The sequence below is a fragment of the Manis pentadactyla genome, chromosome 9 (assembly GCF_030020395.1).
Source record: "Manis pentadactyla isolate mManPen7 chromosome 9, mManPen7.hap1, whole genome shotgun sequence".
Classification (NCBI taxonomy): Eukaryota; Metazoa; Chordata; class Mammalia; order Pholidota; family Manidae; genus Manis; species Manis pentadactyla.
The window spans coordinates 42,925,479-42,938,873 of NC_080027.1; positions in this window are offsets into that span (position 1 = coordinate 42,925,479).

A 13,395-nucleotide genomic window follows, 5' to 3' on the forward strand; every position below is an offset into this window, starting at 1 on the left:
TATGCTTCCATCTTCTTTGAACATGTAAATAAGACCCATACAATGGTGAATAGGATATGTTTTCTGCCCTCAGTGAGAGACACTCTTAAGTAAAAGATCCAAAGGTTTCCAACTAACCAAAGCAATCACATTGTTGTATGTATTTCTCCTACAAATAGAAGGTTATGAATATAGAGAGCAAACCATTGTATGTCAACAGCATACAGCAGATAATACTTGAACTTGAGATTGAGTAGTTTACCATAAGGTGAAGAATGAAAAGTTCATGTTCTTGAAACATGTGCAGCCCAGGGTGTCTGATGCACTGGAAATACTGGAGAGGGCAGGGAAAGGGCACAGAATTTTCTAATGGCAAGGGCCTTGATCATAACTGTACCCTTAGACTCCATCCTTTTCACAGGAGACAGCCATTAGATGTCTTGGTGCCAAAAGTTTAAAATAATTACTTTAGAAAAATAACCTATGAAAGTTTATTGGAACAGTAATTGACTGAGGAGACAGGATTCTAAATTGTCAATGGTGTTCTAGAAATAGAATGGATTTGAACATAATACCATCATGGAGAAATTGACCTAATATTTATTAAGCATCTAGAGATGGCAGTAAGGACTTTTTAAGTAGTACTTTATATATTTCTGCATTTAGATATTTCATATCCACTAGGAACTGATATTTTACCCATTTCACAAAAAGGAAGGTGAGACTCAGTGAATGTGAATCATTTGCCAAATACCATAAAGCAGTAATTAATAGAAATGACATTTGAAATTTCTGAGTTTATCACATGCAGCTTGCTCACTTACAAACAGGCAAGAGACCTTAAGACATAACACTGAGAGGTCCTGTGTGCCTGAAGTGAGGCATCACACCTTAGGAAACTAAGTTTAAAAAATGGCAGAAATTGGCGTGGGGGAGAAAGGCATTGCAGGGCACACAACATTATACTCAGAAGATAGTGGAGGAAAAAATGTCATCATATAAACGCTGGTGTACTTTCATTCATTCATTAAATAAATCATACAACAAGTATAGTTTGAGCCTAACTTTTTTCAAGCTCATTATATACTAGGGATTTAGAAAAAATTGGGGAATTTCCAGTGTCCTAAGGGCTTACAGTTTGAGAAGGAAGCAAATTTATAAGCATGTGGTTTGGGAGAACTGGGAACAAATGTTAATTCCTTCTGTGGATGAGATTTCTCAAAACTTATCTTAGTAGCTAAGTGGTACCTTATGCTCATAAACATTATATCTTCCACTCCAGATTCCTCATTTTTTTTTCTGGAGAAGAAAATCAGCTACTATTTTGGGAGAAATTGTTCTACCATTATAGTTACTTGCCGAGGGAGTCCAGGCATAGGCGTGAAGACAGACGTCTGTCTCTATAGTACATGGTTGCTCTGGGAGAAGGAAGAGGCCAGAGAAACAGTTCAACAAAGGCAGAGGCCTGGGATGAGGGGAGATTATAGGAACTGGTGATGATCATGTGTTTGGAGAAAGGGAGTCAAAGAGAAGTTTTTATTCATTCCAGCCAAAGACCAAAGCCAGGGAGCTCAGGGCTTGGGATCTGCCTGCTTGGCTGTCCTCCTGCTAGAACGACCCTGCTCCAAGGCATGTTCCCCCACGTGGCTCCTCTCAAGTGCCTCCCCACCATAGTTTCTTCTTACATCTGCCTGAGATGGCCTTGCTGGCTCCTCAAAGCCCTTCCCACGCGGGCTGTGAGAGACCTGCCACTGATCCCAGTCATTCTCAGGGCTCGTCTCATACCTGACAAAAGAGGTCTGCAATCTAAGTCAGTATCTTCCTGTTCTCTCATGTCCAGTCTAATCATTGAGATATCTGTTATTTATTAGATGGTACCTCTTTGTTTAAATTTCGGTACCTTCCACTAGCCCATACACTCTCACCTGCCTTCCCAGACCCCACCCTCCACTTCTGCTGTACAAACCAGGATGGTGACTCTGATGCTTACGATTCTCTGTCCACATATATTAAACTTCCAGGGTCCTGTCACCTCTGACCTCTCTAGGACATAACACCCACTAGCCATTATCCTGATCCTGGAACCGTCCCACTCCATGTCCAATTCACTCACCAACTTAGACTGTGTCTTCAGGAACAGACATGAGACTGGAGCTGTAATTCAGCTTGTTGCATGCCAGGGCTGTTTATCCTCTGTCAAGTGCGCCCCTGAGGGAAGCACTTACACCAGGACTCCAGGGACAGCGCTCTCTCCACCCGCCCTGTTTCCTTAACCAGAATGGGCTCGACTGTAAGACAGCTTACCACCTCCTCACTTCTTCCTGCTCCATTTCTCTCTTGCTTCTCTCCAGATGCTCAGATACAGAAACTGTCTATAACCAGCTCCCCTTCCTACAGGTCTATTTTACTTCAATGGTAATATAAATGCTTTCAATTAATATGGGTTCATGGTTTTTAAAGTTTTATTCTTCATGTAAAGGATTACATGAAACTCACATGAGTTTCAAATTCCATAAACATCAATCTCATGTTTAACTGTTGTCTAGGGGTATATAAATGTACAAACTTAACAATTACTCAGACATGGGAGTCTTGATCATTTGCCTATGTTTCTATTTCATTAGCCTGACTCCTTTGGCTGCATTCAAGATATTTAACTTTATCTTAACCTCATGTTGATTTGAATGGGCCTAGGCATAGCTATCCTTGTTTTCATCCTCCTTGAAGTTCAGTGAGACTTCAAATTGATAAATTTATTATGTTCACCTCATTTGGATATATTCAGCAAGTATTTCTCAGAATATTTTTCTGTGCTATTATTTATCCTCTTGTGAAACCCTGACAACATATATTTAGACCCTTTGACACTGTTGTATCAATAGCAGAGGGTCTCTTTTTTGTGTTCCTTTTCTCTCTCCTCTTTGGTTGGATAATTCTTGATCTTATTGTCTATGTCTAGAATTAAGATTATCTTGGTTGAAGGGTAAATGAAATTGTGGTTTTGTTACATATTGGGTTAAAATAAAATACACAGACCAGCCTTGAAAATTTCCTGAGCAGGCAAAATGAGTTTAGTCATTCAAAGTTTATTTAGCTTATACTGCAAAGCTAACCAATCTGGGTCATTTCTTGCTTATGCCTCTGAAAATCATAAGCAAAACTTAAATTATTCCCCAAGTTGATAGGAGGTAACCACTGAACAATTCCCTATTATTTAAGAAAATTCTAGTACTATCACCAACATCACTGTGAAGAATTAGAGTCACAACGTTCTCACTGTATAAGCCTCTTTATAACAATATACCCCTGAGCCTTATTCCATGTTTTGGTTTCAGTACTCCCAGTTTGCAAACTGTCTTTGTGGTGGGTACACAGTAAACCTTCACTAATTAACTACTTCAGTGATTCATTGGTTTTCTTATGTTATTTCTGAACTTTTGACAATTGAAAGATTCCCTTCACAGAGGCTTTATCATTTTTCATTACAGCCAGCAATGTCTGAAAGTTTTCCTCACAATCTTTCCAGCAAAGCATATTATCAAGATTTTGAACATTTGTCTGTCTGATAGTGTGTCAAGTCTGGTTGACCATCTGCAAAAATAGCAGCCAATAATTAATTCTTCCCTCTACTGTGCACACTAGCAATTTCCTCCATCATGAGGTACAGTCTATTACCCATTCCCTTGCATGAGTAATGGCCTAATGACTTGTTTTGACCAATGGAATGAAGGTGAAATATCATGTCCATTGCTCAGTGAATCTAGAGTGAAGTGAAAGAAAGAACAATAGTCTGAAGGTGGTTATATAATCAATAGACATTGGAGTAGATGGGAAATGAGGGATAGAAAATAAAGTAATAACCAATAACTATTGATATAAAATTAGGCTGTTGCCTGTTGGACTATAAAGTCTCTTGTTTTGGGGTGTTTTCAAAACTTGTTATTGTAAAAATACACACAGAAATACAGAAAATGAAACAAATGAATGACTTAATTAATTATTATAAGGTAAACATCAGCCAGGTCAAGAAATAAAATTTGTCAGACACACAGGTATCAGTGTCCATGTGCGCAGTTCCAGTCACAATGCCCCCCTTCCTGGCATAACCAAATTTGTTATTACATTTACATTCAAATCTATTAATAATGTGCATCCAAAAGCTGTTGTTTCATCTCCAAGAAACTTGTAAACATTCCACTAGACTTTTTGACTTAACCATGTGAAACCATGGCTGTTTACTAAAGAAACTACTATGTTTCCAATATCACAAATCTAAACCTTTATTTCCCACTCAAAGTAGACAGGTGGAAATTGGGAGTTACCATTGCAACTTCTAATCAAAATTTCCTCTCTCTTTAGCAAAACTACCAACACTAGTGGTGCTCATACCATCTGGAAAATACTCTCTCACCCTCACCATACTTGCATAACACCTGATCCAGTCCCATTCTCCATACCCTATAATTTTTAGTGGTGAGTTTTAGCTCAAGACTGTCAGGGTTCTCTGAACATATTTTTTTACATTTAAAAAAATCAGTATGGAGTCACATCTGTCAGATAATCAAATGGAGTTGGGAGGACACTTTTGAGACAGGGCCAAACATGTCCTCACCCCACTGTGACCTTGAAATTTAAACTGTGCTGAACAACAATTGCTCAAGGACCAATATAACCGAATTATGCTGACTACAACCTTGTGGTTTTTCAAAATGCTGGCTGCAAGCTCTGACTTCATAGTCCCATACATTTCCCCTTCTCATCAGCACAAACCATAATTTTTGACAAACCATTTATGTGATTTTCCCTAACCTTGTAGCGTTTATGTTTGCAAGCTTCCTTCATTTTCCAGTCTGGAGGAACACAAGCATATCTTGAATCTGTGTCTCTTGGGCTGAAGTCCTAACAAACCCTGAATAAAACTGTCTAACATCACCAGAATCTCCAGTTCATTTCCTGGGACCCAGAATGCCCACCCCAGACCTTAGTCCCACTAAGGACATGTGGAAGGAACCTCCAAGAGATCATCGCTCTCCAGTGTCTTCTCTGGCATGCTCCCACAGTGAGTCTTCCTGGATTGGAATATCCCCAATTTTGGTTGAAGTTCAGACCAGACTGAGCCATTTATTCAGGTATTTCTGGTTATAGCTGCCTCAGTCCACTTCTGTTTCAAAAGGAGGATTCAGCCTCTACCCGCAGATAGAAAGTTCATGTTTAAGGTTTTTCTGTCTCTGTTATTTTGCAAGAAAGTTTCTGCCTCTTCCTACAAATAGGAGGTTTTGGTTAAAGTTCTTCTGTCTCCGATAAGAAGTTTAAATTGAAGGAAATGGTCTCATCTTGTTCTAAGAAAAATAATGAAGAGGCACCTCCTTCAGGGACACCAGTTGGTGTTATGTTTAACATCGATGGACCATCCTCCTGTGATTAGTTAGCATAATACATCCATGTCATCTGGAATGATTTAAGACTACATTAGTCAAAATGAGGAACTTCTGAGGCCCAGAATTTATTTACACACACAATCACAAAAAGCATTTAAGACAAAGCAAAATGAATGAGAAGCCTATTTTAATTGGTATGAAGAAGCTTCTAAAGATAATGCTGACAAAATTGCTTATCTCCAGGCTGTTAACCAAAAATTTTCTGAGACTACCCAAATTTTAAAAAAGCTTACTGAGACTTCTAAGTGCTACAGATGTTACTCTTCCCTCATCTCCTGCTCACCACCTCGAAATCCTTGTTTTTATCTTGAAAAAAACTATAAAACCAGAAATATGACTTTGTTTACTAACCCCTGGTCCTTGGCTATTCCTCTCAAAATGCTCATAGATAATATAAAAGATCACGGCATTGAAACAGAATTGTCCTATACTTAAGAAAAGGAAGAAAATTTTAAATAGCAATTACACCAAAACTCCTTAAAAAAACTTGCATTCTTCTGTTGAAGTGGTAAATCTTCTTATGCCTTTGAAATGTAAACAGCCCACCATCATCTGAGATGGTAGGGGGAAAAAGACGGGAAGGCCTTAAAAATGCATGTCCTGAGATTAAAGGGAAAAGAAAAAGAGAAAAAGGCTTTTTTAAAAACACAAACTGCTAAGAGGGCCGGTATGCCCTGACTCTCTATGTGGATAAAGTGAAGGTTCCTTCGGCCAGGATTCTCACCTGGTCCTGGTTGACTTGCTCACTCCACAAGTGTGGGCAATATGTCATTATTGACTCTATAAAAAGAGCTCTGCCTATGAACTAGCAGAAAGAGAAATAAAGAAAACAATTCCATTCACAATTGCATCAAAAAGAATAAAATACCTAGGAATAAACCTAACCAAGGAAGTGAAAGACCTGTACCCTGAAAACTACAAGAAACCCATGAGAGAAATTAAAGAGAACACTAATAAATGGAAATTCATCCCATGCTCTTGGATAGGAAGACTTAACATTGTCAAAATGGTCATCCTGCCTAAAACAATCTATAGATTCAATGCAATCCCTATCAAAATACCAACAGCATTCTTCAATGAACTAGAGCAAATAGTTCTAAAATTCATATGGAACGACAAAAGGCCCCAAATAGCCAAAGCAATCCTGAGAAGGAACAATAAAGCAGGGAGAATTATGCTCCCTGACTTCAAGCTCTAGTAAAAAGCCACAGTAATCAAGACAATTTGGTACTGGCACAAGAACAGACCCACAGACCAGTGGAACAGAACAGAGAGCCCAGATATAAACCCAAGCACATATGGCCAATTAGTATACAATAAAGGAGCTGTGGATATACAATGTGGAAATGACAGCCTCTTCAACAGCTGGTGTTGGCAAACTGGACAGCTACATGTAAGATAATGAAACTAGATCATTGTCTAACCCCATATACAAAAGTAAATTCAAAATGGATCAAAGACCTGAAGCTAAGTCATGAAACCATAAAACTCTTAGAAAAAATATAGGCAAAAATCTCTTGGACATAAACATGAGCAACTTCTTCATGAACATATCTCCCCAGGCAAGGGAAACAAAAGCAAAAAGGTACAAGTGGGACTATATCAAACTAAAAAGCTTCTGTACAGCAAAGGACACCATCAGTAGAACAAAAAGACATCCTACAGTATGGGAGAATATATTCGTAAATGACATGTCTGACAAGGGGTTGACATCCGAATTATATAAAGAGCTCATGCACCTCAACAAACAAAAAGCAAATAATCCAATTAAAAAATGGGCAGAGGAGCTGAACAGACACTTCTCCAAAGAAGAAATTCAGATGAACCACAGGCACATGAAATCCACATCGCTAATCATCAGAGAAATGCAAATTAAAACCACAATGAGATATCACCTCACACCAGTTAGGATGGCCACCATCCAAAAGACAAACAACAACAAATGTTGGCGAGGATGTGGAGAAAGGGGAACCCTCCTACACTGCTGGTGGGAATGTAAACTAGTTCAACCATTGGGGAAAGCAGTATGGAGGTTCCTCAAAAAGCTCAAAATAGAAATACCATTTGACCCAGGAATTGCACTCCTAGGAATTTACCCTAAGAATGCAGCAATCAAGTAGAGAAAGACCAATGCACCCCTGTGTTTATCGCAGCACTATTTACAATAGCCAAGAATTAGAAGCAACCTAAGTGTCCATCAGTAGATGAATGGATAAAGAAGATGTGGTACATATGCACAATGGAATATTATTCAGCCATAAGAAGAAAACAAATCCTACCATTTGCAACAACATGGATAGAGCTAGAGGGTATTATGCTCAGTGAAATAGCCAGGCAGAGAAAGACAAATATCAAATGATTTCACTCATCTGTGGAGTATAACAACAAAGGAAAAACTGAAGGAACGAAACAGCAGCAGAATCACAGAATCCAAGAATGGACTGAAAGTTACCAAAGGGAGAGGGACTGGGGAGGATGGGTGGGAAGGTTTGGGGCATTACGATTAGCACACATAATGTAAGGGGGTGGGGACATGGGGAAGGCAGTATACACAGAGAAGACAAGTAATGATTCTATAGTATCTTACTATGCTGATGGACAGTGACTGTAATGGGGTATGTGGAGGGGGACTTGATAATAGGGGGAGTCTAGTAACCATAATGTTGTTCAAGTAATTGTACATTAATGATATAAGAAAAAAAGGAAAAAGAGCTCTGCCAGTGCTCTGGTCGACATGGTGGCACTGCTGCAAGGCTGCAGGAGAGCAGAGACTAGACTGGAGTGGTGTCAGCACCGAGTACAGAGACTGAGACGGCTGCAGGGGTAGAGAGGCCCAGAGGCAGAGACCAGCTTGTTGCATGCAGACTTGCCCTGAGTGCACAGGATTCTAGTGATTGACCTGCCACTGTGGAAATAAAGTTGGGTATAAACCTTTCACCCCAAGAACGCTCTATTGTCATTTATTTGGTCACATTGAATCCGTAATGAGCTTGCCCGGCACTGAAACCCATTGGCAGGATATTCTAGCACCTCCGATAATAGACAAATATGGCTACAAAACTCCGCCTTGCTGAAAACTTGGATACTTTCTTTGTGCCTTTTTGATTGTAGGGAAAATATACTTCTAGAAATTAAAAAATGTATTTGTCAATTTGCTAATCTACTGTAGGATGCTAATATATGATAATCAATTCAGAATTGCCTGCTTCCTACTTCACACTGGAAATCAAAGATTACAAATAGTTAGAAAACTAGAAGAGCTGAGATTAGGGAAGGCCATATGGTTGTCCACTACTCTGCTAGCTTTGGCATTAACAGGGAAGATAGGAAAACAGGATAATAAATTGAAGACCTTCACAAATCATTTTACAAATCCAAGAGGGCACAAGATGCCACAAATTAAGATCTGGGCACATATGAGAAAACCTGATTAGGATGCTAAGAATGGAATCTCAGGGAAAATGACTATAATAAAGAAGAGGATGTTATGGTGACTGATGAGAAAACAGATTAAGGTTTTTAAGCTTTAAAGAAAGCAGGATGTATGTTGTCAATAAAAGGAGGTATGAAAAATGGAGATACATTTTTGTTGAAAGAAAAATAGAATGTAATTTTGTCCTTAAGTAAAATGATCATTCCGGCACAAGAAAGGATAAAGATAAGACAAAAACTAACTGGATAAAGAAAGTTACAGAAGGTTTGTAGAACAGGATTCTTGAAAAAGGAATTTATGTGTGGGCAAGATAACCAAGGCTGTAATAGATTTATTTAAGTTAAAAAAGAAAAAGAACTTTAAAATCAAAAGTGTACTGATGCAAAATTAGAATTTGGTTTACTCTCAAAAGACAAATTTTTTTCTTAGATTTTCTGGTCTGCTCTTAATGAGAATTATAAAGAAAGTTTTTTATCTTCAATGTAATATGCCAAGGAAACACTCTGTGTCTTATGAAAGTGTTTACTAGCTTCACATTCTCTTTTTCATTTTTGAACACTAAGAAAAATTACTGAGTCTTCTCTATTAACAGAGTTAAATTTTACTAACAATGATATAACCTTCTAAATTTGCCTATGAAGTCTTTGTCACTTTGGTTGAATAGATAACCAAATATTGTTTCATAGCAACCTACGGTCCTATTTGACCAAGTGTTTTACTACCTTTTAAAAATATTTTTTGGCAAACTTCCCAAAAATCAAATCTAAAAGAAAATTTGGAAATTTTCCAGAAGGGCTGGAACATCCTAAAGATTTTATTACATTAATCCAGCTTATTTGATATGTTAAATTACATGGGAAGCATTGTCAAATAAGTGATGCTAAAACTTTAATTATATTTTTGTAGCTATATAGTTTGTAGCTATAACAAGCTATAACACTTGTTAAAATAAGTGTTCTAAAAATTACAAAAAAATACCAGAAATCTGATATGTCCTGGTCTGATATAATCTTGAAGTGTTATGTGTCACTGAAAAAAAACCAAATTTTTTTGTCATATGTATTGTAATGAACTCTCTTCAGATCTTTAACCATTACCATTTTCAAGTTTGTCATTTGCAGTTATTGTTGTAGTCAGATGCTTTTACAAAAGTGTCCCTGCAAAAATGCTTTCTCTTCAAGGAGATTCATAGAAGGGACTTTTGACAAATGCAGGTTTCTGATAACATAATATTATAAAACTGAACTATGTAAGAATATCCATAACTAATGGAAAAACTGGATTCAAGCAGAACAAGAATTAATAACATGAAACTGAGTGAACTGAGAAGGGTGGTAATACTTGTTGCGGCTTTTTATTTAATTGCTAATTTTCTTTAATGTTTTATTTTTCAGGTTTAAGAAAAACTTTTCCTCTTAAGCTACTATTTCTTAAAACAATTTGGCACATTTCACCTCGTAAACTGGATTGAAACTTTCTCTCCCTATCTGATGCCTCCAGAATTTGGAAACTCCAAGTGAATATTTTTATATTTTTATGGAAATACAGTTATTTGCAGAAGTTCAGTAAGAATCTGTTCTTGTAATAAAAAACAATCAGACAAGTCCTTGGCTTGGCATTTTAGCCTAAAGAGGTTGTAAAAGTCTAATCTGAGACTTCTTATATGGAAAAAAAAATTCCAGAAAAATAGACTTTAAAGAGCCCATATTATTGTTGCACTTATGTAAATAATCAGTCCAAGTCTGTTGAAACTAGACTTAATCTAGTCTAGTCTTTTATGATTACCTCTGATAGAAATGGGAATGATTATAGAAGGAAAAATTATGTTTCAATAATACATCTTTTACACCTTTATGAATATCAGATTCTAATGTGTTAATTATCTTAGAGGTTTTATTTCATACTTGTAGACTGATTTGGAGCCTGAATTCCTCTACTCTCCTCCAGTGCCTGGGCTCTAATTCTCCAAACTAACACTTCTATTTTTCTCCTACTATTTTGACTTGAAATCATTTGAGAACTAAAACTGCTCATTTTTGCCTGAAGTTGGACATGAATGTCTTGATAAGGGCTCCTGAAAATCATGACAGCTCATGCTATGTCCTGAAGACACAGATAACCTTCATGCCTGCCTGTTACTCTGTGGGCCACTCAGAAAGATCACTGCAGACACTCAAACTACCAAGCAGGAAAATCTGTCATACTGCCACTTCCTGCCATCTATCCAAAGATGCTTCAAGCCTGACATCTAGAAATCTCTACTGGCTACCTTCAGAACTGGTTCATAATTTGTTCCAATCATTAAGCACTGTTTTTGTTTCCATAGAAATGCCTCTCATTTAAAACCTGATTACCTGAACCACAGGCCCAGCTCTGGGAACACCACTACATGTCCACCTTCTAAAATGAGTTTAACTGAACTGGCCTGTTAAGGACTAATAGACTGGTTCAACCAGACAAAACAATCTACCAGCTCTTAACATGACATGGGAAATTTCAAAGGAGAGAAGTTTAGGGGTCAAGGACCGGCCACACCAAATTGTGCCATTTTGAAATACTTTACATTAACTCAAGTTTTGTATCATGTATGTGGAACTTACTTTTCTAAACACCTTTGCATTAAGCCAAACCATATTATGGTAAACATCAATTCACAATTTTTTGGTCTTAATTTGTATTTATAGGTTTAGTTTAGGATACAGCATGTAAAGCATAGGGATGGTGTGATTAAAAAAGGAAAAAATTGTGATATTCTTTGATATTTTCAGCTGACTCCCATCAGTGCTCATTATACATATGATCAGGCTTATAATTTTGTTAATAATTATCATCTAAATTTGTTCTTTGTTGTTTTAACTACTAATATTGTTTCTTATTATTGCATCACACTCAAGATATGTTTCTTAAATTGTTCCAGTGTTTTTAGCTTGTTTCCTACTGGACTTGGAAATCTAATGCACTCAGATCTAACTGTTCTTTCTAATGTTTTCACTGTTATTCACATATTTGTACTGGTAAAATTGTTCCTGATCATTACTTCCAAATGTATCCAACCTGGAACTAGTCTAGTAATGCTAACTCACACCCTCAGCACTATTGATACAATGTGCCACAACCTTAATCTGCAAGTGTCAGACCCTCAAACACACGCTTCCCATTTTGAAAGGGCAATCACTGACATACCTACATGACCTTGTCCAAACTCACATTCAGCCTTATCTGACCCAGCTCCAAAGAAGGCATCATATACTAAACAATTTCCTCCCACTGAGGGACTAGACGGATCCCAGGCAGGAAACAGAACAACCCTAGCAACAAAATGGAACCTTCCTCAAAATAAAAGAAAAAAAAGTTGATCACCAATTCTGTTCACTGGACAGCTTTTGATCAAAAGACAGAAATGTGAACATATTTTTGACTTAAAAAAAAAAATCAAAATGGAGTCACACCCATCAGACAATCAAATGGAGCTGTGAGGACATACTGAAACAGGGCCAACACGTCCTCACTCCAATGTGACACTGAACTTTAAACTGTTCTAAACCACAATCGCTCAGGACTGAAATGACCAAATTCTGCTGACTGCAACTTTATAGTTTTCAAAATACCAGCTGCAAACTGTAACTTCAGAGTCCTAATATTTCCCCCTACCGATCTCCAGGTAACAAGCCCCCTTACTTCTCACCAGCACCAGTCATAATTTTTGACAATTAATTTATGTGGTTTTTCCTTAACTTTGTAGTTTTTGCCTTTATGTATATACTTCCTCCATTTTGTAGTCTGGCAGAACACAAATCAACTGCATCTTGAATCTGGGTCTCCTGGGTTGCAGTCCTAACAAATCCTGAATAAAACTTTATTTAACCTGACCAGGATTTTCATTTCCCAGTTGACCGTTCCTTATATCCAAATACCGCCATCATTCTTAACAGACAACTCCACCAACCAGAGATTACCCATCCCAAACACACAGCGTTCAGTGTTCTGACCACTTCCCCAGCTGCCTTTGTCTACATCCTACCAGACACTCCAACTTCTTTAGTAATATCCAGAACTCTGCCACTAGATCACAATCTGAAACAGCACATGCACCAAATTTAAAGTTCCAACCTCTGACTCGTTTGTTTTTTTTAACTATAAGGGCTCTTAGCTCACCATTTTTGCACAACCCACTTAATCTAATACCATTCCTTCTTTTCATCTTTTCTTAGACATGTTAGATTTTGTGATCTATCACTGTAATCACTCACTCCCTTTCAGCATCCACAGCATCTAGCACCTCTCTTCCTCTGTGGTACTTCCTTTCTCCTTGCCGAAGACACACAGGAACTTGATTAACAAGCTTATCTAACTTTCTTCAGACTACCTTAAAAAAACTATTTCAAGTTTGTGTTAACATAATTTGAAACTATAAATTTAACAGATTATCCCCACCCATCTCCAGTCATGACCCCGACCCCCCACCATGAGCTGAGAGTCTTATCTGACAGAACATCGAATCTACCAGGAAAGAAGCACTCACCGCCCCCCCACCAGCTCTGCCGC